Source organism: Aethalodelphis obliquidens, unplaced genomic scaffold, assembly GCF_003676395.1.
Source record: "Aethalodelphis obliquidens isolate GAN/ISIS:26980383/991018 unplaced genomic scaffold, ASM367639v1 scaffold131, whole genome shotgun sequence".
Lineage (NCBI taxonomy): Eukaryota > Metazoa > Chordata > Mammalia > Artiodactyla > Delphinidae > Aethalodelphis > Aethalodelphis obliquidens.
Window position 1 is genome coordinate 856539 of NW_020838075.1, and position 21810 is coordinate 878348.

At 44.3% G+C, this 21810-nt stretch overlaps 1 long non-coding RNA gene across 1 annotated transcript in view; it reads left to right on the plus strand.

Annotated features, from left to right (window-relative positions):
- The window catches only part of LOC113616110 (uncharacterized), a 41827-nt gene extending 24188 nt beyond the window's left edge, over nucleotides 1-17639 (plus strand). Inside the window, exon 5 of the long non-coding RNA XR_003431220.1 lies at nucleotides 17594-17639. This is a non-coding gene — a long non-coding RNA (uncharacterized LOC113616110). The remainder of the gene's footprint in view (nucleotides 1-17593) is intronic.
- The last annotated feature ends 4171 nt before the right edge of the window (nucleotides 17640-21810 follow it).

The window sequence follows — 21810 nt, forward strand, 5'->3', positions numbered from 1 at the left end:
AGGCTGCTGATTACTGAGCCTTGCTAGGTGCCAGGCTCTGCCCTCAGCACTTGCCCAAGTCATCGCATTTGGCCCTCACTGCAGCTCTGGCAGCAGTATTTTGAGATACTTCCACTTTTACAGGGGCAGAAACTGAGGGTCAGAGAAATCAAGTAACTTGCCCACAGACACATACACAGCAATTGGCAGATCTGGAGTTCAAACACAAGTCCTTCTGACTCCAAAGTCAAAGCTGGACTGGAGTGTCTGAGCTATAGTTATTTGTCCAACTCTAGGGATCTGTCATAAATCCTCACCCCTTCCTTTAAAGTCCTTGAAGATCTTGGGACATTGTCCTTAACTCCTCTAACTTCCTTCATCTCCCAAGAATAGTAGTGGTCCAAATTATTCTTGTTTGTACACAATGTACAGAGATTGAACGATGGCTAACAGTTCGCCCAAGGTCACACCAGAAGTCAAGGTCAGTGCTAGGATAGTGTTTCTCAAACTGAGGTTCCATGAATGCTCTGTGAAAGTTATTAAATTCCATGTTTTTGTTTCATTGGTAATTTTTTGGAAAGTATTTTAAGCATGTTCTGGATCCTGTGTAACTGATCTAGGGACCTGCATGTGAGTGCCTGCATTTGTGTTGTGTGTTTACCTACTTGTGGTCAAGTTAGCACTTCTTTAATTGTCTGGCTTGCGTTCGTACCAAGTGAAGTCCAGGGGACACGTACTGACAAAGACTTCTTGATTATTTGAACAGACACAAGTAGGGGGAGAACTGAATCATGCTGGGCACACAGTGGAATATTGTGTCAACTTCAAAAGAGCCAGTTAGGTATTATGTGTTCACGTTGCCAGCACCAACTTCATTTCAGAAAAAACGACACTATTCATCACATCAAATTACTTTTAGTTTAAATTGTCTTTCCACTTTTCTTTGTACTTATTGCAACTTTGTTTTGGGTTATGACTGCTTAAGTACTGAAGCACGAAGAGTTCATAGTTAGCTGTGTTTGCACACATTTGTTATAAAAATAATTTAGGTCAAGTCCATGAGAATTGTATGTCTTCCAAAAGGGTCCATACGTTACTCAAGTTCTAGCCCTCAGTGCAGGGCTAAACTCGACCTGGGCCTTCAGGAGTCTCCAAAGGAAACCTGTAGTGTTGGAATCTCTGTTAAAGTCCAAATCCCCACCCTCCCCCAAAGATCCAGCGCAAGGAAGTTAGAGCTGGGGACCTCGGGGCTGCTGAGACTGAGGGAGGGAAGGAGGGGTCACAAAGTGAAGCGGTCATAGGGCAGCACCTGGGGAAAACTCCAAGAAGAATTTACATGACAGAACCAAAAACTGAGGTGAGAGTGTGTAGAATGTGAAGGTGTGAGAGAGACTGCCGCAGGATTTAAGTAGAAGGAAAGGTGAATTATAAAAGATGATGTTGGGCAGGTTTATCAGTGAGAATGCTTGTGGCTGCAAGTACCAGAAAAGGCTTAAACAAACAAATGAAAAAAAAAAAAACAGAAGGAAAAAAAAAAGTTCTGGGTGAAGAAGTTTCCTGGGAAAGAAAGGTTCTTGGTTAATTTGGTGGCTTTATGATGTCATCAGGGACCAGCTTCTTTCCAACTTTCTGCTCTCCCATCCTCAGTGTGTCAGGACTCAGTCTCATAGATTTTGGTTGGCTGCCTCAGCTGCAGACACCACATCCCACATCCTCCACAGCAATGTACAGAGGTAGAAAGCTTTTCCCAGAAGTACCCCCGCCGACTCCCCACTAACACCCCCCCCATGTCTCACTGGGCCCAGAGCCCCACTCCTAAATCCATCATGGGAAAAGGAATGGAAATGGTGTGGCTGATTTAAAGCAATCATAGTAATATATCTCTTTCGGCCGTGAAGGGACCGTCTTCTCTGAATATATGGGAGGGCAGCACTGAAACAATAAATAAATAAAATTTGAAAAGCTTTGCCAGCAAGGAAGTAGGGATGGCCGTTTTGTGATGCCAAAAGTGTCCTCTACAAAATGCTTTCATGAGATTGGACAGGCTTTCTTGAAGGGACTTGCCTGCCATGCCAAGGGGTTTGGGTCTTATCCAGTAGGTTCTGGAAAGTGTTTTTAAAAATTGAGTCTGGGCATGATTAGATTTGCATAATGCTATAAAGAATTATATGAAGGCAAAGTGGAATTAGAGGCAGAGGTCCCAGTAATAAGGCTATTTTTTATGTGCTTCTAATTCTAAATCATATACATACTAGGAAACCAGAACTGGTAGATGGCTGGTTAACTTATCATGCCCGCTGAATCACAGGGGCAGCAAAGACCGCCCTCTTGGAGATCTTCCACCGTGAACTTCACAGCTCTTCAGCCATGGGTGGAGCTAAGCTGAGTACAAACAGCAGACTCTTAATGCCTGCCTAGGACCCAGACCACCCTGTGTGTGTGTGGGGGGGAGGTGATCAGAGGTCGGGGTGGGAGGGGGCTGATAATGTTTTAACCAAAGGAGGCTCACACAAGTGCTAGATTCTGCCACTGTGCTCCTGAAACAGACCACTGTGTCCCATTTAGGGTGTCAAAAGTGATATTTTCGATAATTTTAAGCATCATGCTGTAAACTATACTCCCATCTATGACACATCCATGGGTGTGGGACATCTCATGTGTCTCTCACCTAGACTCCAGGGAACCCACTGGCAAGGGCTTCATAATGACCTGCCCCCTGACCCGAGGGCAATAGTGATACAGACAACATGGCCCATGTCATCCTCTGCACTGCCTGAGTCCTTCCATTCATGAAATAAATAGTCTGCCACCACCACACAACCACGTGACCGTCAGCTGAGGCTTGAAGTTCACATCATGTCTCTGGAAAATAGCCTTCAAACTTTGCCTGTCCACTTGCCACTGCCCACAACCAGGGGCCAAATGCAGTGTATTAGTCACCTTCTGGAGGCTTTCCTCCAGCCTCAGCAGGGCTCCCACCTGGAGTGAGGCTTGTGCTTCATGAAAACCCTGGTCTGAGGAGTAGGGGTTGGAGGTGGGAGGTGGAGGAAGAAACTTTTCTGCAGAGATCTATCCTCCCCATCATGGAATCAGCCATTTAATTTATTGAACTGACGTCATAACATGAGTTCCAAAACATTCTACATACAAACAGAGTGAAATTTTTCAAACTGTGAAAGAATCTCTCACTTGATAAAAGAATCACATGAGGGACTTCCCTGGTGGTGCAGTGGTTAAGAACACGGGTTCGAGCCCTGGTCCAGGAAGATCCCACGTGCCACGGAGCAACTAAGCCCGTGCGCCACAACTACTGAGCCTGGGCTCTAGAGCCCATGAGCCACAACTACTGAAGCCCATGTGCCTAGAGGCCATCCTCCGCAACAAAGAGAAGCCACCACAATGAGGACCCCACGCACTGCAACGAAGAGTAGCCCCCGCTCGCCGCAACTAGAGAAAGCCCGTGCACAGCAACGAAGACCCAACACAGCCAAAGAAAAATAAATTAATTAATCAATTTTAAAAAGAAAAGAGGGGGCTTCCCTGGTGGCACAGTGGTTAAGACTCCACACTCCCAATGCAGGGGGCCCGGGGTTCAGTCCCTGGTCCGGGAACTAGATTCCCACATGCATGCAGCAACTAAGAGTTCGCATGCCACAAATAAGGAGCTGGCGAGCTGCAACTAAGGCTCCTGCCTACCGCAAGTGAGAAGCCAGTGAGCCACAACTGAGGAGCCCACCTCCTGCAACTAAGACCCAGCGTAACCAAATGGATAAATAAATAAATAAATATTTTTTTAAAAATAGAGACTTGGGCTTCCCTGGTTGCACAGTGGTTAAGAATCCGCCTGCCAATGCAGGGGACATGGGTTCGAGCCCTGTTCCGGGAAGATCCCACATGCTGCAGAGCAACTGAGCCCGTGTGCCGCAACTACTGAGGCTGAGCTCTAGAGCCTGCAAGCCACAACTACTGAGCCTGCGTGCCACAACTACTGAAGCCTGCACACCTAGAGCCCATGCTCCGCAATAAGAGAAGCCACCGCAGTGAGAAGCCCGCGCACCGCAACGAAGAATAGCCCCTACTCACCACAACTAGAGAAAGCCCATGCGTAGCAATGAAGACCCAACGCAGCCAAAAATAAATAAATTTTTAAAAAAGGATTTGAGGGCTTCCCTGGTGGTGCAGTGGTTGAGAGTCCGCCTGCCGATGCAGGGGACGCAGGTTCGTGCCCCGGTCCGGGAAGATCCCACATGCCGCGGAGCGGCTGGGCCCGTGAGCCATGGCCGCTGGGCCTGCGCGTCTGGAGCCTGTGCTCCGCAACGGGAGAGGCCACAACAGTGAGAGGCCCGCGTACCGCAAAAAAACCCCAAAAAAAACAAAAAAAGGATTTGAACATTTCACTATACATAAATTATATCTCCATTTTAAAAAGAAGAAAAAAAATAAAGACTTAACAGAGGCAGGGACTGAAAATTTCTGTCTTCCAAACAATGGAACAATTAGAAAGTAAGCAAATGAAAATGGAAATCTGAAATTCTAATAGTTTAAAATTAAAAAAAAAATTATGTACCTTGTTTTCCTGGACAGGAAGCTGAAATTCTGGGCTGGTATTCAACTCTGGATGACCTTCAAACCAAGCAGGAGCCTCAGCTGGGTGTGTCTGGGCTGCACAGCTGGAGGGCGGTGTGCAGTGAGGAAGGCCCAGGACAGGGTGAGAGGCAGGCAAGGGGCCGGGCCTTGCTGTTTGTTCACTGGGGCGTTCTTCACGAGATCCTTTCCTCACCTGGAGCAAGTGGGGCAAGGACACATCTCCTTTAGGTGCCATTTGGGAGTTGAGGAGACTTTTTACCTTCACAGAAAACCCTGAGGAAGGTTGGTTCTGAAGGTTTTCAAGGCCAAATATAAACAGCACCAAGTCTCTGGGTGTGCACTAGTTACCCCCTCCCAGGCACCTGCCGCCCAGGACTTGGGGCTATCTCCGTTCTAAGTGACAGATGATATTTTGATATGGTTTTCACATCATCAAGATACAGGCAAATCCCTTTCTCTTTTTTTTTTTTTTAAATCCCTTTCTCAATCTTAAAATTCCTAAGATGGACCTCCTGACCCTATTTAGTTCTGGAGTTTTCTTCCCTGCTTGTGTATAGAAAGCTCCCTGGGAGTAAGAATTGGAAGTGGGTTGTCTTTACCCACATCTAACATGTACTTACCTTTGCTCCAAACTCCTCGCTATTGAGCCATTGAATTTCTGAGTGGATGAAGAGATCGATGAGGAATTAGTGCTAATATTAACATTATTGGACTAAAATATGCGTCCCATTCTGTGATGAGAATTGCTAAGTGTTCTGTGGGAGTCTGAGGCCAAGTAAAGTTGATCCCTGAGTATTAGGCTGTCCCTTTTGGTTGCATCTGGATGTGATTTGGCGCTTGTGGGGTATGGAGTCCGAGGTAAGGCGTGCCCAAGAGTCTGCTGTGGGTTTTTGAAGCTGAGGAGGTGGGAGGAGGAGACATGACAGCGGTTATGACAAGAAGGAACTGAGAAAAGTAAGAACATTCAGTTCTTGTTTTGTGCTTCTAACATTTTTGACCCTGGGGAATTTTAAAGGACTTTTTCTAATATTTATCTTAGATGGAGGAGTCATTCATTCAATAAATATCCCAGGTACTATGTAGGGGTTGGGAATAAACGGTAAATGAGACGAAGTTCCAGCCTTCAAGGAGCTTTCTAAGTTTGTTTTTTAGCCCCACAAGGGCAAGGTGGAAATCCCAAGAGAGGCACTTTGACTGAGGCCCCAGGGAACACCCAATGCCCAGATGTGTGGACAGAGACACAACTCCCAGCAAAAGCAGAATTCCTTTAGAACTCTGCTGATCGTGAGGAATAAGTCAAAATGGCAAACCTGCAGCATAACATCCTGGCTCATTTCCTTTTTTATTTTAGCCTCGCCACGCTGCTTGGGGATCTCAGTTCCCCGACCAGGGATTGAACCCGGGCCATAGCAGTGAAAGTACTGAATCCTAACCACTATACCACCAGAGAACTCCCATTGGCTCATTTCTTATACAAAGGAAAACACGGAGGGTTTGCTGAAGAAAGGAGGAGAAAGCAGCATAATGGGAACCATGTTGCAAAAATGTAAATTGCTCCCTGGCGATTGCTAAGATCTTGATGACCTGATAAAATGGTGTATAAGGCAGAGCAAACACACCCTTGTGATGAAGCCAGAAATTTCATCCACAGTGAAGGATGCTACCAGAGGCAGGGTCGGGGTGGGTTGGGGAGGATCAAGATTGGTGTCTGGAAAATTAGTTGGGAGGCTGTTGAAACTGTTTCAGTGAGCAGTGTTGAACGTTTGAAAGAAGACAGCCACCAAGGAGCAGGTAGGGACAGACGGGACACAGATTTCAAGGCAGGAAGGACTGATGTAAGGGGAGAGTGAGGAAGATGACTGTGTTCTTTCCTCACATACCGTCTTGCCTTGCCATGGAATGAAGACCCCACTTCAGTCCAACTCTTTCACTTTATAGCAAAAGGAAGGCATTAAAACCCAGGAAATGGAAACCCTCATCTACGGCTGAGCTGAAAGTTGGGGGAGGAGCCCAAGTAGAAACGAAGTCTCCCTTCCCTGGTCCCACCCCTTCCACAGGTGCACATTAGAGCCAGCCAGGCCCTTTCCACACATCTGTGCCTAGGCCACACCCCCTCCAGTGAATCAGAATCCCAGGGCTGGGACCATGAGCTATTCCAGCGCAGTGCACAAGTTTCTCTTCCTGCCGTGACGATGATAGCACATCCTGTCTAGACCACACTTTTTCTCTGTTTCATAACTGCATTACATAATTGCAGTACATTACATATTCCTACTGATAATTGGAAAGGCGCTGAGTGTTGGATGGAGAACTATGTGCAAACAAAATCCTTCTTCATAGGCCCTTTAGCGGTAATAATCTAGAACTGATTTGCAAACATTTCATTGAAACTGCAGGAGAGAGATGCCTTTGGAGGCTGCTCTCCAGTAAAGAAGGGTTAATCATCGTTCAGTCAGCAGTTACCAATCTAAGTTTTGTAAAATTGATCATCTCTTTATAAGTTTATTTTAGTAAAAATAAAGAATATATTTTTTAAAGATATATATAGATTTTTTTTTAATGAATTTATTTATTTATTTATGGCTGTGTTGGGTCTTCGTTTCTGTGCGAGGGCTTTCTCTAGTTGCGGTGAGCGGGGTCCACTCTTCATCGCGGTACGCGGGCCTCTCGCTGTCGCGGCCTTCTCTTGTTGCGGAGCACAGGCTCCAGACGCGCAGGCTCAGTAGCTGTGGTGCGCGGGCTTAGTTGCTCTCCGGCATGTGGGATTTTCCCAGACCAGGGCTCGAACCCATGTCCCCTGCATTGGCAGGCAGATTCTCAACCACTGCACCACCAGGGAAGCCCAAGAATATTTTTTAACATAAAACACAAATCTTAAAATTAAAAAAAAATTGTGGTAAAATGCACATAGTATGAAATTTACCATTTTTACCATTTTTAAGGGTCCAGTTCAGTAGTGTTAAGTACATTCACGTTGCTGTGCAGCCATCACCACCATCCATCTCCAGAACTCTTTTCATCTTGCATGACAAGCTCTGTACCCATGAAACAACAACTCCCCATTCCTACTTCCCCTAGCCCCTGGTAACCACCATCCTACTTTCTGTCTCTACAACTTTGACTATTTTCCTTTTCTAATTTTATTTTTTTTACTTTTATTTATTTTTTTGGCTGTGCCACGCAACGTGTAAGATCTTAGTTCCCTGACCAGGGATCAAACCCACGCCCCCTGCAGTGGAAGCACGGAGTCTTAACCACTAGACCGCCAGGGGAGTCCCTTGACTTTCTTTCTTCCTTTCTTTTTGGCTCTGTTGGGTCTTCGTTGCTGCGCGTGGGCTTTCTCTAGTTGTGGCGAGCAGGGGCTACTCTTCGTTGCAGTGCCACAGGTTTCTTGTTGCAGAGCTCGGGCTCTAGGCGCACGGGCTCAGTAGTTGTGGTTCGCAGGCTCTAGAGCACAGGCTCAGTAGTTGTGGTGCACGGGCCTAGCTGCTCTGCAGCATGTAGGATCTTCTCGGAGCAAGGCTCGAACATGTGTCCCCTGCACTGGCAGGTGGATTCTTAACCACTGCACCACCTGGGAAGCCCTTGACTACTTCTTATAAGTGGAATCTTACGTTTTTGTGGCAGCTTATTTCACTGAACATAATATACTCAAGGTTCATCCATGCTGTAGCATGCATTAGAATTTCCTTTCCAGTTGAATAATATTTCATTTTATATATAGACCACGTTCTGATTATTCATTCATTCACTGATGGACTCTTGGGTTGCTTTCATCTTTTGGCTATTGTGAATAATGCTGCTATGAACATGGGTGTATAAATATCTCTCTGAGGCTCTGTTTTCATTTATTTTGGGTATATCCCCAAAAGTGGAATTGCTGGATCATATAGTAATTCTGTTTTTAATTTCTTAAGGAACCACTACACTGTTTCCCATAGCGGCTCCACTATTTTACATTCCCGCCAAAAGTGCCCAAGGGTTCTAATTGCTTCATATCTTCGCCAACACTTGTTATTTTCTGTTTTGATAGTAGCTATCCTAATGGTGAGGTGGCATAAAACCTTTTTAGGACATAGGTTTACTAAAGGTTTTGATCTCTCCTACCCCTAACTTTGCATAAAGTCCTAAATTCCTTAATCACAATGTTTTCATCCAAGGAGGTTTTTTGGAACATAACCCCCATGGTTAGAGAAGGAATATTCTATTGTCATCTTAAAGTCTTTACCAACTAGAAAGGTAAAATTTGAATTGTTTTAATTTTCATTCATTATTAGTGAAGTTGAACTTTTCACTAAATTGTTATTTATGGTTTCTCTGTTGTGAATTGTTTGTGTCTGAATTTCTTACATGGTACAAAATAAAATAGAAATAGCTATTGACTGCTTTCCATGTGTCAACTACTGTTCTAAGAGCTTTACATGTAGTAACTTGGTAACTCGCTTAATCCTGACCCACTGTGAGGCAGGTGCAATTATTATTTTATAGAAGAAACAGAAGCATGGAGAGGTCAATGAACTTGCCCAGGGTCCTACCTAAGGAGTCTGGATTCAGAGCCTGTGTCCTTACATACAGAATGGCCAATATTTTCTTAATTTATTTGTTTGCTTTTAATTTTTTTCCATTAACTATAAAAATGAAAACAAAATTGTGGTTAAATTTATCAGTCTACTCCTTTCTTTTATTGGACAATTTTATTCTTTTAGCCAGCTTAGAACATCCTCTTTTCAGATAATAGAAAATATTCGGATTTTTGTTACATTAGATGTTTTACATGTATGTATTTTCCCAAATAATCATTTCTCCCAAACTGTTTATTGAATTATATTATTCTTCAGTTGTTTAGCGATGGCACCTTTCTGCTGGTTTTTATTTCCTAATTGCTGTTTTCTTTTAATGAACATTATATGTTCAGTCATCTCTTGGAGGATACTGAAGCGTCTTTCTTGTTGTTCTGTTCTTTTCACTTCATCCGGCATGAATCTGTCTCTGGAGTGTTGGTGTTGCTGGCTGCCTTCCTCAGTGTTACTTTTTGTGTATTTTGGAATTTTAGTTCCCAGGTTCATTTCCAGGTTTTCTCCCTCTCATCTCTGGTTCCCTAGACCAGCAGAAGATGGGCTTCCAAGACTGCCCTCCATTCCTCCAATACCTCCTTCTTCAACCCAACTCCTCTCTCTCCACAAATAGCCCTTCCCTTTACCTTCTCTCAAAGTTTTTCACCTTTCCATGTCTGGTCTGCACTGGCCTGACCCCTCTTACCCCAGGATTAACAGATCCCTGGCCTCCTCTTATATTTTTGAAGTTATCACAGTGGCCTGTCCAGTCTCTTAACCAGTTTTGCTGCAGGGAATGGAAAGTTTGGAAACCATGGTGTGGGATGGGGGAGGTACCATAAGTGTTTTCCTTTGGTTGTTGCTGAGTGTAAAAAAAAAAAAAAAATCAGACACTTGCAGCACAGTAAGGGTTAACCTCCAGCCCTGGGCCCCAGTGGATCCCTGTAGCAGCATGGTGAGGAGGGGTGGTGCTGCCCTAGGTAAGGCCGGCTGTCCGTCTGTCAGCGTCTATTTGCCTGAAGGTTGACAGGTTTCATGCACAGAACTCACCCAGGCAGAAGCAGTAGCCAAGTACAATGAACTTGACCCAATAATAACAAAGTCTTGAACATTAAATTTTAAGTGCCTTTTGTGGCTCTGTGAGTGTGTGTGTGTGTGTGTGTGTGTGTGTGTGTGTGTGTGTTTGGTTTGGTTTTTGGTCTTGCATCAGGCTGTAAACTCCTTGGTTGCAGAGACCACATTTATCTTGTTCACCGTGTGACTAGCATGGAAGAGGAATTCAGGAAATATCTGTTGACTAAAGGAGTAAGTGGATGTTGTTTGCCACCATCCCTAGTCCAGTCCTGCCTCCATCCCAGTCAGGAAGAAGGCTGAATGTCAATCCAGAAGCTGTGGTCCTACAAGCTCTGCAAGACCTTGGGGCCTACAGGCATTGCTTGGATGCCCCAGTAATGAAATGGATCACAAAAGAGAGGAAAGGCATCTGACCACTGGGCAGAGACACCCCCACACCCTGCAGATTTGGTGTCTCGAGGGTTCCAGTTCAGTGCGTGTGATGCTCAGCAGGAGATGGAGACAGTTACAATATCCCTGGATGGCTAAATTTATGAGCACATGTGAGACTTCCCTCAGATCCCCAGAAATACTTCGGCAGAGAAGGGGACTTTGCAGGGGTTGGGAAGAGACGCTAAAATTTGGGTTATTACCTTAAGATGACCCCATCTGCATGTCCTTGCAGGCTAGTGAGACCCAGGGAAACTCAGGTTACATTTTTGAACTAACCTTGAGATACTACTTGCACCACAGACTAATTACTACAGCTGGGGGTGAGAGCCCCTTGTTCTGTTGGGGATAGTGGCAGTGACAGTGGCTCCGGTGGAGTCACTGCAGGTGGCCTTGGGTAAGGTAGACTGGAAGTTCAAACAGAAGGAGAATAGAATGCAGTTTCACTAGAGCTTCTGGGCATGTTAATTCCTCTGTGATGCCCTGGAAGATATGAGGTAAGTGGGTGAGGTTGGTATTTGGAAAGCAAACAGACAAGACAAATGAGCTCTTATTCAAGAGAAATGACTTCTAAAGAGTTTGAATCTCTTTCTCAAGAGGAGAATCATGAGGGAAGGTGCCAGAGCACCTTTACAGTGCCAAGCCTGGGAATGTCCCCATAAAGGTGGGACCATGGATGGGAGTAGGAAAAGGGTAGCTATTCAGCCTCTTGAGGAAATCTGAGGCAGGCATTTCTTTCCCTTCAAGCCCAGGGAAAGGGGCTTCATAGTATCCTTCAGAGAGTTTACTGTGTGTTCCCTGCAGTGTGGAGGACTGGGAGAGCTGGTGGCTGGCTCATTCTGAAAATCAAAAACCAAATTGGCTAGCTGCCCTGATGGTGGAACAAGAGAGGCTGCTGGGCTGAGAGGCTGCCAGCCTTCCCAGATACCAGCACGGGATTTATGATATTTCCTGTGGACCAGATGTGGGGCCTGACACAGGGTGATGTTAGATCCTGTCCAAAAGTATCACCTGGAGGGATTGGTGAGCTTAATAGAGTCCTGCCAGACTTGTAGAGGCTGGAGAAAGAAATATAGTTGACTAGCCTAAGCAGGGCATTTGACCACATGGAACAATCAGGAAGTGAGAAATCTTAGCAAAGGGAAGGAGTTGTCTCCAAAAGTATCCACAAAAGTGCCTAATGAAAGGAAGGATCACCTATTCCTAACAACCCAGGGATGACTTATGCCATCTCACAGGAGTTCTAGCCAAATAAATCCTCCCCTGGCACCTTTCGGCCTCTCCCTCTCACCACTCCAACCCTGTTGGGGTCCAAGGTCCAAGCTGAGTTAGCAAGATGATGGAGGAAAGACAGAAGCACGCATAAAAGATGACCTGTATAGTAAGTATACAGGAGCAGCTGCTGGGGGAAAAAACTCTATGTTAAAAAGAGACAAAAGTTAAAGTATTTCTCATGGAATAGTTCCAGCATAAGGACTCCTGGGCTGGATATGGTAATTCCACTATGTTGGGGACCCTGGGTCCTTCTGTCTTGCTGTTTTGCCCTTCCCTGGAATGCTGCTCTCACCTGAAATGTTGAAATGACCCATCACCACATCCGCTGGGTCCTTATTCCAGCCAGCAGGAAGAGGGAAACGGGAATTGGAGCACCATCCCGGCCATCCAGAGCATTATCAAAAAGTTCCTCACTCACTTCACTCAGACCCTTCTGCCGAAGTTAGTCACATGGTCACACATAGCTTCAAGGGATGCTGGGAAATGTAGTCTTTATTCAGGGTGGCTACAAGTCCACTAAAAATTTGGGAGTTTTATTAGTAAGGAAGAAGAGGTGAATGAATATTGGGAGACAACAGCAGTTTCTGCCACAAAGCAAGAAATGGGAAGTGAGAGATCACTGCACACTTCAATTCCCAGTGAAGGCAGCTGGTCTGTATATGGCACAAAGAAAGGGAAGAATCCTTGTGTTTAAATAAAGTTTGAAGTTTTACCATTACATGAAACCAGACCATTTAATTACTAAACTTTTGGGGAAATTAGACCAGGTGAGCTTGGATTACATACAATGACCAGAAGGTCATGGAACCTGTTTTAAATGTCCATCAAGGAGCAGAAGGAGAATGGGTCCCACAAAATGGGCTTAAAGGGACAAAGAGAAATGAAAATAAAATTGCTTCCTGATCTCACCGTCTATTAGTTAGAGTAGGCTAGGCTGTGGTAATTAAAACACACACACACAAGTTTCAGGCCTTCACATAATACAAGTTTATTTCTTATATAACACTGCTGAGAAGGTTTGCATTCCAAGAGCAGCTCTCCTCCTCATGGTCTATCAGGAACTTGGATTGATAGTGGCTTTGCCAATTTCAATTTATGGCTTCCAAGGTCACCTTTGGTGTCAAGCTGCCAATCAGCCAGAAGAAGGGGGAAGAGAAAGGAGGAGGAACATGGGAGCTTTTTAATAGGCCAGGCCTGGAGTTTGGTATGTACACTTCTGCTCACATTCCACTGGAGGTAACTTGGTCTCCGTTGGAGATACCTTGGTCATGTGACCAAACCTGTTTGGAAGGGTGTCTGGGAAATGTAGTGTGTGTATCCCAAGAAGAGAGGAGTTTGGTGTGTAGCTGGTGGTCTCCACCATTATGCCCCATGATTTTTCTTACTCAGTTTATAGTTGTACCAATGCAATGGTTATAATGAGTCACCAAAAATCCAAAGCCTTTGGACCAAAGATGATTTCTCGTAGTCTTGTGCCAGGTCTAGAGAATTAGCCATTTAATATGCTGGCTGGAACTTTCCTCTGATACACTGGAGGAATAACAGAGTCATGAAAGGAGAAAGAGAAGGAGGCTGATACAAAGCTTATAGGTCCTGCACCAGCAATATCCCTGGCATCCACGCAGACTGGGCTCTGGGGCAGGATGCTTGGGGTGGCACCTACACAGGGTTTAGAATTGTGGAGAGCTCCAGAACCATGCCAGTAAGTTTCATAGCAAATGTTAGAATGCAAAGGAGAATATCCATGTGTAAGTGTTAGAGATCTCCCTCAGGGGGTCACATGAAGAGACGGCAGTTCCGGCTCACCCCCTCAAGTCAGGAGCAGTGGACTGGAGCAGTCCACCCATCTCCCATGATTAGTGACACCAAGGAAGAGAGAACAAAAAGAGGAAGCCTAGAACATTTGCAAGAATGATCAGGAACTTGGGCCAGGGGTGTAGTGCTCAGTAAGGCTGAGGACCCTCAGAGCAGCATCCAGGCAGCGGCTTTAAAGTCTGCCACTACTGTATAGCACAGGGAACTCTATTCAGTGCTCTGTGGTGACCTAAATGAGAAGGAAATCCAAAAAGAGGGGATATATGTATATGTATAGCTGATTCACTTTGCTGTACGTATAAACTAATACAATATTGTAAAGCAACTATACCCCAATAAAAAGAAAAATAAGTAAAAATCTATGTCAAGGAAGAAAAAAAAGTCTGCCATGACTAATGGGGCATCAGCCCCACTAGGGGAGCACTGGACCCACTGTCTAATTACTGTTGTGGTCAGGCTTTTCCTGGCAAAGTGAAACAATGCCATGAACAACTCCCAGTGACAGAGAAAATAATGATCTGCTGAGAGATACGGAAATACCAGACGACCATTAGTAGGAGCCACCAGGATCTTTTTAGGATCAAGCATCATGGCCATCACCAAATACTAGGGGCATGGGAAATTGTGACCCAATGATACGGGTTTTATGAAACAGCCCCCCACCCCAAGCGCCCAGAACTCTTCAGAGTCTTCCCCTGGTGACTCTAAGGGAGCCACAGCCCAGCAGCAGGAGTGTGAGTGGGGCTCACCCTGCCTCTGTAGCTCCAAACCAGCTTTCCCCCCTCATGAATGATGCTCCGATGGCCTGTAGATATAGTGGCACAAGCCACAGACTGTTCAGAGCAACCATCCTCCCATCTTCCATTTTGTTCCCAAATTGCTCCTCTCCTGGTTGGTCCTGACTGAGCTCCTTCTACCATCCTAGACTTGCATGGGAACTCGGGCTCCCTGGCTTGGCTCTCAGCTCTCTCCCAGGACTTATCTGGGGCCCACCCTTCCAGCCCTTCCAACTTCCATTGTCTAGGGTAAGATACCCCTTCTAGTCAGCCCCTGAGGACTGGCTCAAGTCTAGACTGGTACTTCAACCATCCTCCAAAGGTGGAGGATGCAGCAGTAGTCTTCTGCATTTCTCAGGACAGCCTCAAGCCCCTCAGGCATGAGGAAGAAGCTCAGGGCAGGTAGGATTGGGCAACCCATGCCAACCCTGGGCAACCCCAATGTTTCCCAGTGGGAGAAATGAAGGACTTGAGATGGGACTGCAAAGCATAAAGGGGCAAGACTCTAGTAATGGAAACACCTGGCCTTGTCAATGGAGTGTGCTTCCTCTGAAGCAGCCTGTTAGGTAAGTAGGTAGAAACCAGCAAGAGCAGCCTTCCCTCTACCCACGTGCATTGAGCCACCACTTGGACCAATTTGTCGTACAAAAATTGGTCAATCCTTCCTGAAATTTCAGTTGTCCAGGTTGGAGTCCCGATCTGACAGCAAAATTCTAGATCGTAGTGACTGGCTGGCATCTTCTCCCTCCTGATGGCTAAATTCCACTAGACACCCAATGCAATTCTTGGTGGGATTTGGGTACCAGATAATTCCCATGCCCATTTTGGGGGTTTTTTTTTTAGCTTCTATATTTAGCTACCAAGCCAGAAACAAACACACCGTGTTCTCAGCTTCACCTGAGCATGACAAGGTCCAGGTACACAAAAAATGTCCTGTTGCTTTAAGAAGCTGGCAGCTTTATCAGACTGCTCGCAGAACACCTGGGAGAGCCTTGGAGGCAAGGACTATATCTCCAGGGTAGTCTTTTGAGCCAGCAGGGCTCACATCTCCACCCTTGACTCAACCAACTGGCTGCTTAGGACTCTATAACCAAAGAGCAGTTTATGAACCCAAAGAGTGCATAATTTCCTTAATTTGTGGGCTCATAGATGTCAGCTCTCAGACTCCTGTCTCTTCTTATTGTGAGTTACCCTTGTGATCCGGACCTGGAGCATCTCTGAAATGGCATCTACTTTCCACTACTCTGCCCTTTGGCTATTCTTTTTTTTTTTTAATATATATATATATTTATTTATTTATTATTTTTGGCTGCACTGGGTCTTCGTTGCTGCGCGGGCTTTCCCTAGTTGCAGCGAGCGGGGGCTACTCTTCGTTGCGGTGCACGGGCTTCTCATTGCGGTGGCTTCTCTTGTTGCGGAGCACAGGCTCTAGGCACGCGGGCTCCAGTAGTTGTGGCTCGCAGGCTCTAGAGCGCAGGCTCAGTAGTTGTGGCGCACGGGCTTAGTTGCTTCGCAGCATGTGGGATCTTCCCAGACCAGGGCTCAAACCCGTATCCCCTGCAGTGGCAGTCAGATTCTTAACCACTGGACCACCAGGGAAGTCCCTATTCTTTTTTTTTTTTTTTTTGCGCCATTTCTTAGTTGCCGCATGCGGGATCTTTGTTGTGGCGGGCGGGATCTTCACTGCGGCGTGCGGGATCTTCGTTGCGGCATGCGAGATATAGTTCCCTGACCAGGGATAGAACCTGGGCCCCCAGCATTGGGAGCGTGGAGTCTTAACCACTGGACCACCAGGGAAATCCCTTGGCTATTCGTTTTAAAAAATATATTTATGAAGGTATAATTGACAAAAAATAAACTGCACAGATTTAAAGGGTGGACTTCAATAAGTTTTGTCAAATGTATACACCCGTGAAACCATCATCACAATCCCATAAAGTTTTCTCTTGTTCTGTGTAATTCCCTTTCTCCTCCCCCTCCCCACCCCCATTCCCAAACAACCACTGTCCTACTTACTGTCGCTATAGGTTAATAAGCATTTTCTAGACTTTGATATAAATGAAATCATAAGAAGGTACTTTGGGGGTAGATGGGATGTGGCTTCTTTCACTCTGGCTGTCCACTTTTAAGAGACACCATTCTGATAAAAGACAGTTCATCTCAGAGAATCCTGCCAAGAGCTCAAGTCACTTGCCTGTGCAGTGACTAGGTGTTATGAATTCTGGTTAGGCTATATAATTTCTCTACAAGATACTAAGTCTACTTTCTGCTTAATGGATCTCTCTTAACCAACAAGAATAATTTGCACTCTTAAGTTTTTGCCAGAATACATAACCTTGAACATCACTCCCTCCCTCCCAATTCTTATCAGAAACTCAGTTAAGTGAAACAAAGTCCATGTAGGATTCTTCGAAGAGTATGTATTTCCTCCAGTTCTGTAGATTGTGTAATTACATTCACTGCCCTGTGAATTTGGATTGCATTGCTTTAAACCTTTATAGAATCTCTTATAGGAACTTCCCTGGTGGCGCAGGGGACACAGGTTTGATCCCTGATCTGGGAAGATCCCACATGCCGCGGAGCAACTAAGCCCCTGTGCCACAACTCCTGAGCCTGCGCTCTAGACCCTGCGAGCCACAACTACTGAAGCCCGCGAGCCTAGAGCCCGTGCTCGGTAACAAGAGAAGCCCCCGCAATAAGAAGCCCCAGCACTACAACCAAGAGTAGCCCCCGCTCGCCGCAACTAGAGAAAGCCCGCATGCAGCCAAAAATAAATAAATAAATAAATAAATTTATTTTTTAAAAAAAGAATCTCTTATAATGAATTGCGCTTTAGCAATATGCTGTCAGCTTGCAGGGACTCAATATGAGTTGGGTATAATGTTGAAGAATTTATAAATGAAATGGTACAATGTTTGGAATTTGTTTTAAAAGATACCCAGGGGGGAAAATGTGGTCTGGGTAGATTAAATGAGTATGACCAAATTTTGTCAGTTGTTGAAGCTTTGCGACAGATACAAGAAGACTCACTATGCTCTTCTCATTACTTTTGTGTAGGTTTGAAAATTATCATTGTAAGCAGAGTTTTTTTTTTTTTTAACACAGCTCGTCTCAGGACTTAATGAAGCTCACGTTCTTTATGTCTTGGCACAGAAGGAATTCAGCGAGAGGCAAAGTGATAGGTAAGTAGATTTATTAATATTTTTTGTAAAGCATCTGCAGGAAAATGGGGCACGAGAGGATGGTCATGTCCCAGGTCTCAGGCAAGTTCCTGGGAAGGGCCGCCAAGTGAGGGTCCTTGGCTTCGGGCAGGAAAGAATTCAAGTACAGAGCCATAGTAAAGTGAAAGCAGGGGTACACATTCCATAGACAGAATGCGGTCTGTCCCAGGAGGTGCGCATGGCCCGGAAATATGGGGTGCTTAGTTTTTATGGGCTGGGTAATTTCATTGGCTAATGAGTGGGAGGAATATTCCAGCTATTTGGAGAAGGCGCAGGGATTTCCAGGAATTGGGCCACTCTTTGGCCTTTTATGGTTGGCCTTGGAACTGTCATAGCACCTCTGGGTGTGTCATTTTGTTGCCAAAAGTGGGGTCCGGCTGGGCTGCTTGTCTCTCTAAAGCCAATACTAGAGGGGCAATGTTGATGGAAAGGAAAGTTTGCTTTATTTCGGAGGCTGACAACGAGGGCAGGGGGTTGAGGGGCAGACTCCTGCCCAAAGGCCAACCCCCTCCCCCATCAGTGGGCAAGAGCTTTTTTTTTTTTTTAAGCTTTACTTTTTTGGTAACTTTTCTCTTTTTTTCTTGTTGGTTAGGTAATGGTCTATCTTAAGAAACTTTTCAACAAACCAGCTTTTGGATTTTGTTAATATTCTCTATTATATAAGTTGTTGTTCTCTATTTCATCTTAGTGTTTCATTCTTTCTTGCTTCTTTGAGTTTGTTCTGTTGGTCTAAGTATTGCTTTAGCCATGTCCAATTTCAGCCTGTTGTGTTTTCATTATCAGTCAGTTTTCAGTATCTTTTTTTTTTTTCTTTTCATTTATTTATTTGGTCTTGCTGGGTCTTAGTTGCGGCATGTGAACTCTTAGTTGCAGCATGCATGTGGGATCCAGTTCCCTGACCAGGGATCGAACCCCGGCCCCCTGCATTGGGAGCTTAGAGTCTTAACTGCTGCACTGCCAGGGAAGTCCCGGCAAGAGCCTTTATAGGCAGAGGGAGGGGGCTACATGCAGAAACAGCACAGTCCGCTCTGACGGTCATCTTGAAATTGGTCATCGGTCGTCTAACCAGCGTCATCTTGATTTGTTTTAAATACAGTTAGCCTTCCGTTCCAGGGAGGGTTTGTTCCCATTTCTTTGAGGCCAGTTCTCGGAATTGTGGCCACTTATGTCATGGCTACAGTCTGGTCATTATGTAGTTAAATTCTTCTCCCTGGTGGGGTTTTCAGTATTTACAAGACAGCTCAAAGAATATGGCTCAGAATATTACCTATAGCCCTTGAGGAGGAACTAAAAGTCCTTGACTTTGCTTAATGACTAAACTATTATTGTTTTGTCCTGTTTGACTACTTTCCTTTGCTTCTTCATTTTTCTCACTTCTCTGATTAAACTTATTCTTTGGCTAAAGTTTTTCTACAGACAAAAGGCAGACTGAGGACATAGGATAGGAGTGGGTGTGGGGGAAGGGCCATAGGGTCCTACTCCATTTAGCAGCCTAGTGTATTACAGTGAGCCTATAATGAGGCTCAAGGTCTACTGGAAGTTGAATCTTGCTGCCATCTTGGGCCTATTAGGTTCTAACCAATTTTTGTCATATCTTCAATGGCTATGTCATTCTTTTAAAGGTTGTGCTCTGTCCCCTTCCCTCCTGTCTCAACTACAGTATACTTTTGATGAGAAACTAAGGGTAATTTTAAGGCTTAAGTAAAATATTTATCTTAATCCAATGCCTAGCACCGAGTAATCACTTAGTAAACAACAGTCACTTATTGTATGATGATTTTATCAGAATTGATTTGTGTGTATTAGTAGCCTGACCTACTTGGAATTTGGAGGTTCCCTTTGATATTGGACTAAGAACAAAGGGGAAAAAATGTCTTCTTTTTGAGAGGTTAGTTATAGGAGGTTTTCTGGGAGCTGACTGGATATATAGAATTTCTGGAAGAAATTTTAAGGTTTCCAGAGTCCTGATCCAGAAGATGAAATTTTAGTATGAGATATTTTAACTAAGAATTCAAAGATAGCTTAATATTTTTAAATATATACAAATTTGTCACACCTGTAAGCCAAAGGAGATAAACCACATGATCATCTAGATTACTGATAGTTAATAAAATTGAACAAGTAATCCTATAAGTATATAAAAAAAAGAATTCTTAGAACCTAAGAATAGAAAGATACTTCCTTATCATGCTTAAGAATCAACAAACAACATAACACATACTGAAACATTCCTATGATTAGGCAAATTTCCCACTATGGCCACTATCATTAACTATTATTTACACTTCCTAGGCAATCATATCCAATACAATAAGATAATATAAAATTAAAGAGCTTAAATATATATTGGATATATTGGAAAGGAGGAAAAGATCAAAGTATTCTTACTTGCAGACTTGATTATCTTCCTAAAAAATCAAAGAGTATCAACTGTAAAACTATTAAGGGCAGATACGTGGACAATTGCAAAATGACATATAAAAGCAATAGATTTTCTATTTATCAGCAACAGCCTGTTGGAATATATAATTAGAAAATTCACATTCACAATATTGATATAGAAAATACTTAAGAAACACACTCAAAAGAAACACATCCATTCACATCCCTGGAAAGAAGATTACAAATGTTTTTGAAGGACCATAAACATTAATGCAAATACCCCTAGTTCTTGAATGTGAATCCTCATTATTGTAAATATATCAATTTTCCCAAGTTATCTATGAATATAAGGCAATTACAATAATAATAGGATTTTTAATGTAATAAATGTTCAAGAGATTTTTTGGGAAAAAAAAAAGAATGAAAGGGTATCAGACCTACTAGATGTTAAAATGTAATGGAAAGACCCAATAATTAAAATCAAGTGTTGCTGGTACTAAAACAGCTTAATCAATGAAACAGAACGTAAAGCCCAGAAAGAGACCTAAGTTGTATATAAGAATTTGGTATATAAAAATTGAGGGCTGGGCTTCCCTGGTGGCGCAGTGGTTGGGAGTCCGCCTGCCAATGCAGGGACACGGGTTCGTGCCCCGGTCCGGGAGGATCCCACGTGCCGCGGAGCAGCTGGGCCCGTGGGCCATGGCCGCTGGACCTGCGCGTCCGGAGCCTGTTGCTCCGCAACGGGAGAGGCCGCAGCGGTGAGAGGCCCGCGTACCGCAAAAAAAAAAAAAAAAAATTGATAAACGGAAACCTCAATTAAAATAGTCAGGAGGCCAGAAGGGGGAGCTCTCACACCCTGTGACAATAGCAAAGCCCAACAGGAAAAAGAAAGACTTCCTCTTCTTCCCGGCAAGAGCTCAGCCAATGAGAGGCTGTCACAACTCAACCAATGACAAGCCACTGTACTTTGAACTCTCAATTCCTCCAGTGGACTGTTTACTATAGCCCTCCCAACTTCCTTTTCCCCTTTTTAAAAGAGGTTTTCCTCTCCTTCCTGTGCAGGGACTTGCTCTCCTCTTGCTGTGGTTACAGGCTCTGAATTGCAATTTTTTGCTGATCCAGAGTAAACTTACTTTTGCTGGAGAAGTACCTGGCAGTCTGTTTTAGGTCAACAGGTGTACGGTAAAATACGCATTTCAAGCTAGAGGGAAAAGAGAGCTTTATTACATTACATAAGTGATACATTGGTTCTAACCATATGAAATACATTAATGATTAGGATTGTCTCTCTCTACTCAAAATCAATTCCATATGAATATAAATGTGGAATATGTTTAATGTGGAATTGTACAAGGGAGGAAGCCAACTTTACTATATGCTTCCTGGGTTAATCTTTAGTCTTGTTCCATCCCTAAGAGAAAGCAAAGGATAAGTAAATTGTGACAAATCTTTCGTTTTTGCATCTTGACATAGTCCTCAACTTCTCTCATCTTTTGTAATACTAATTCCTGTACAATGTCTGAGCCTTTATTACAACCAATTTCAATTCCTACAGTAACTGGATGCTTGGATCCTATGCTTCCATGATAAGACACTGCACTTGGCTGATTTCTTTTCATAATGCACTTGCTAAATACTTAAGCTCTTGTGATAGATTTCTCAAGATATGTCAGGATTTCTCATCTCTATTTTATAATACAGTCATATCTCAGTAGCTGC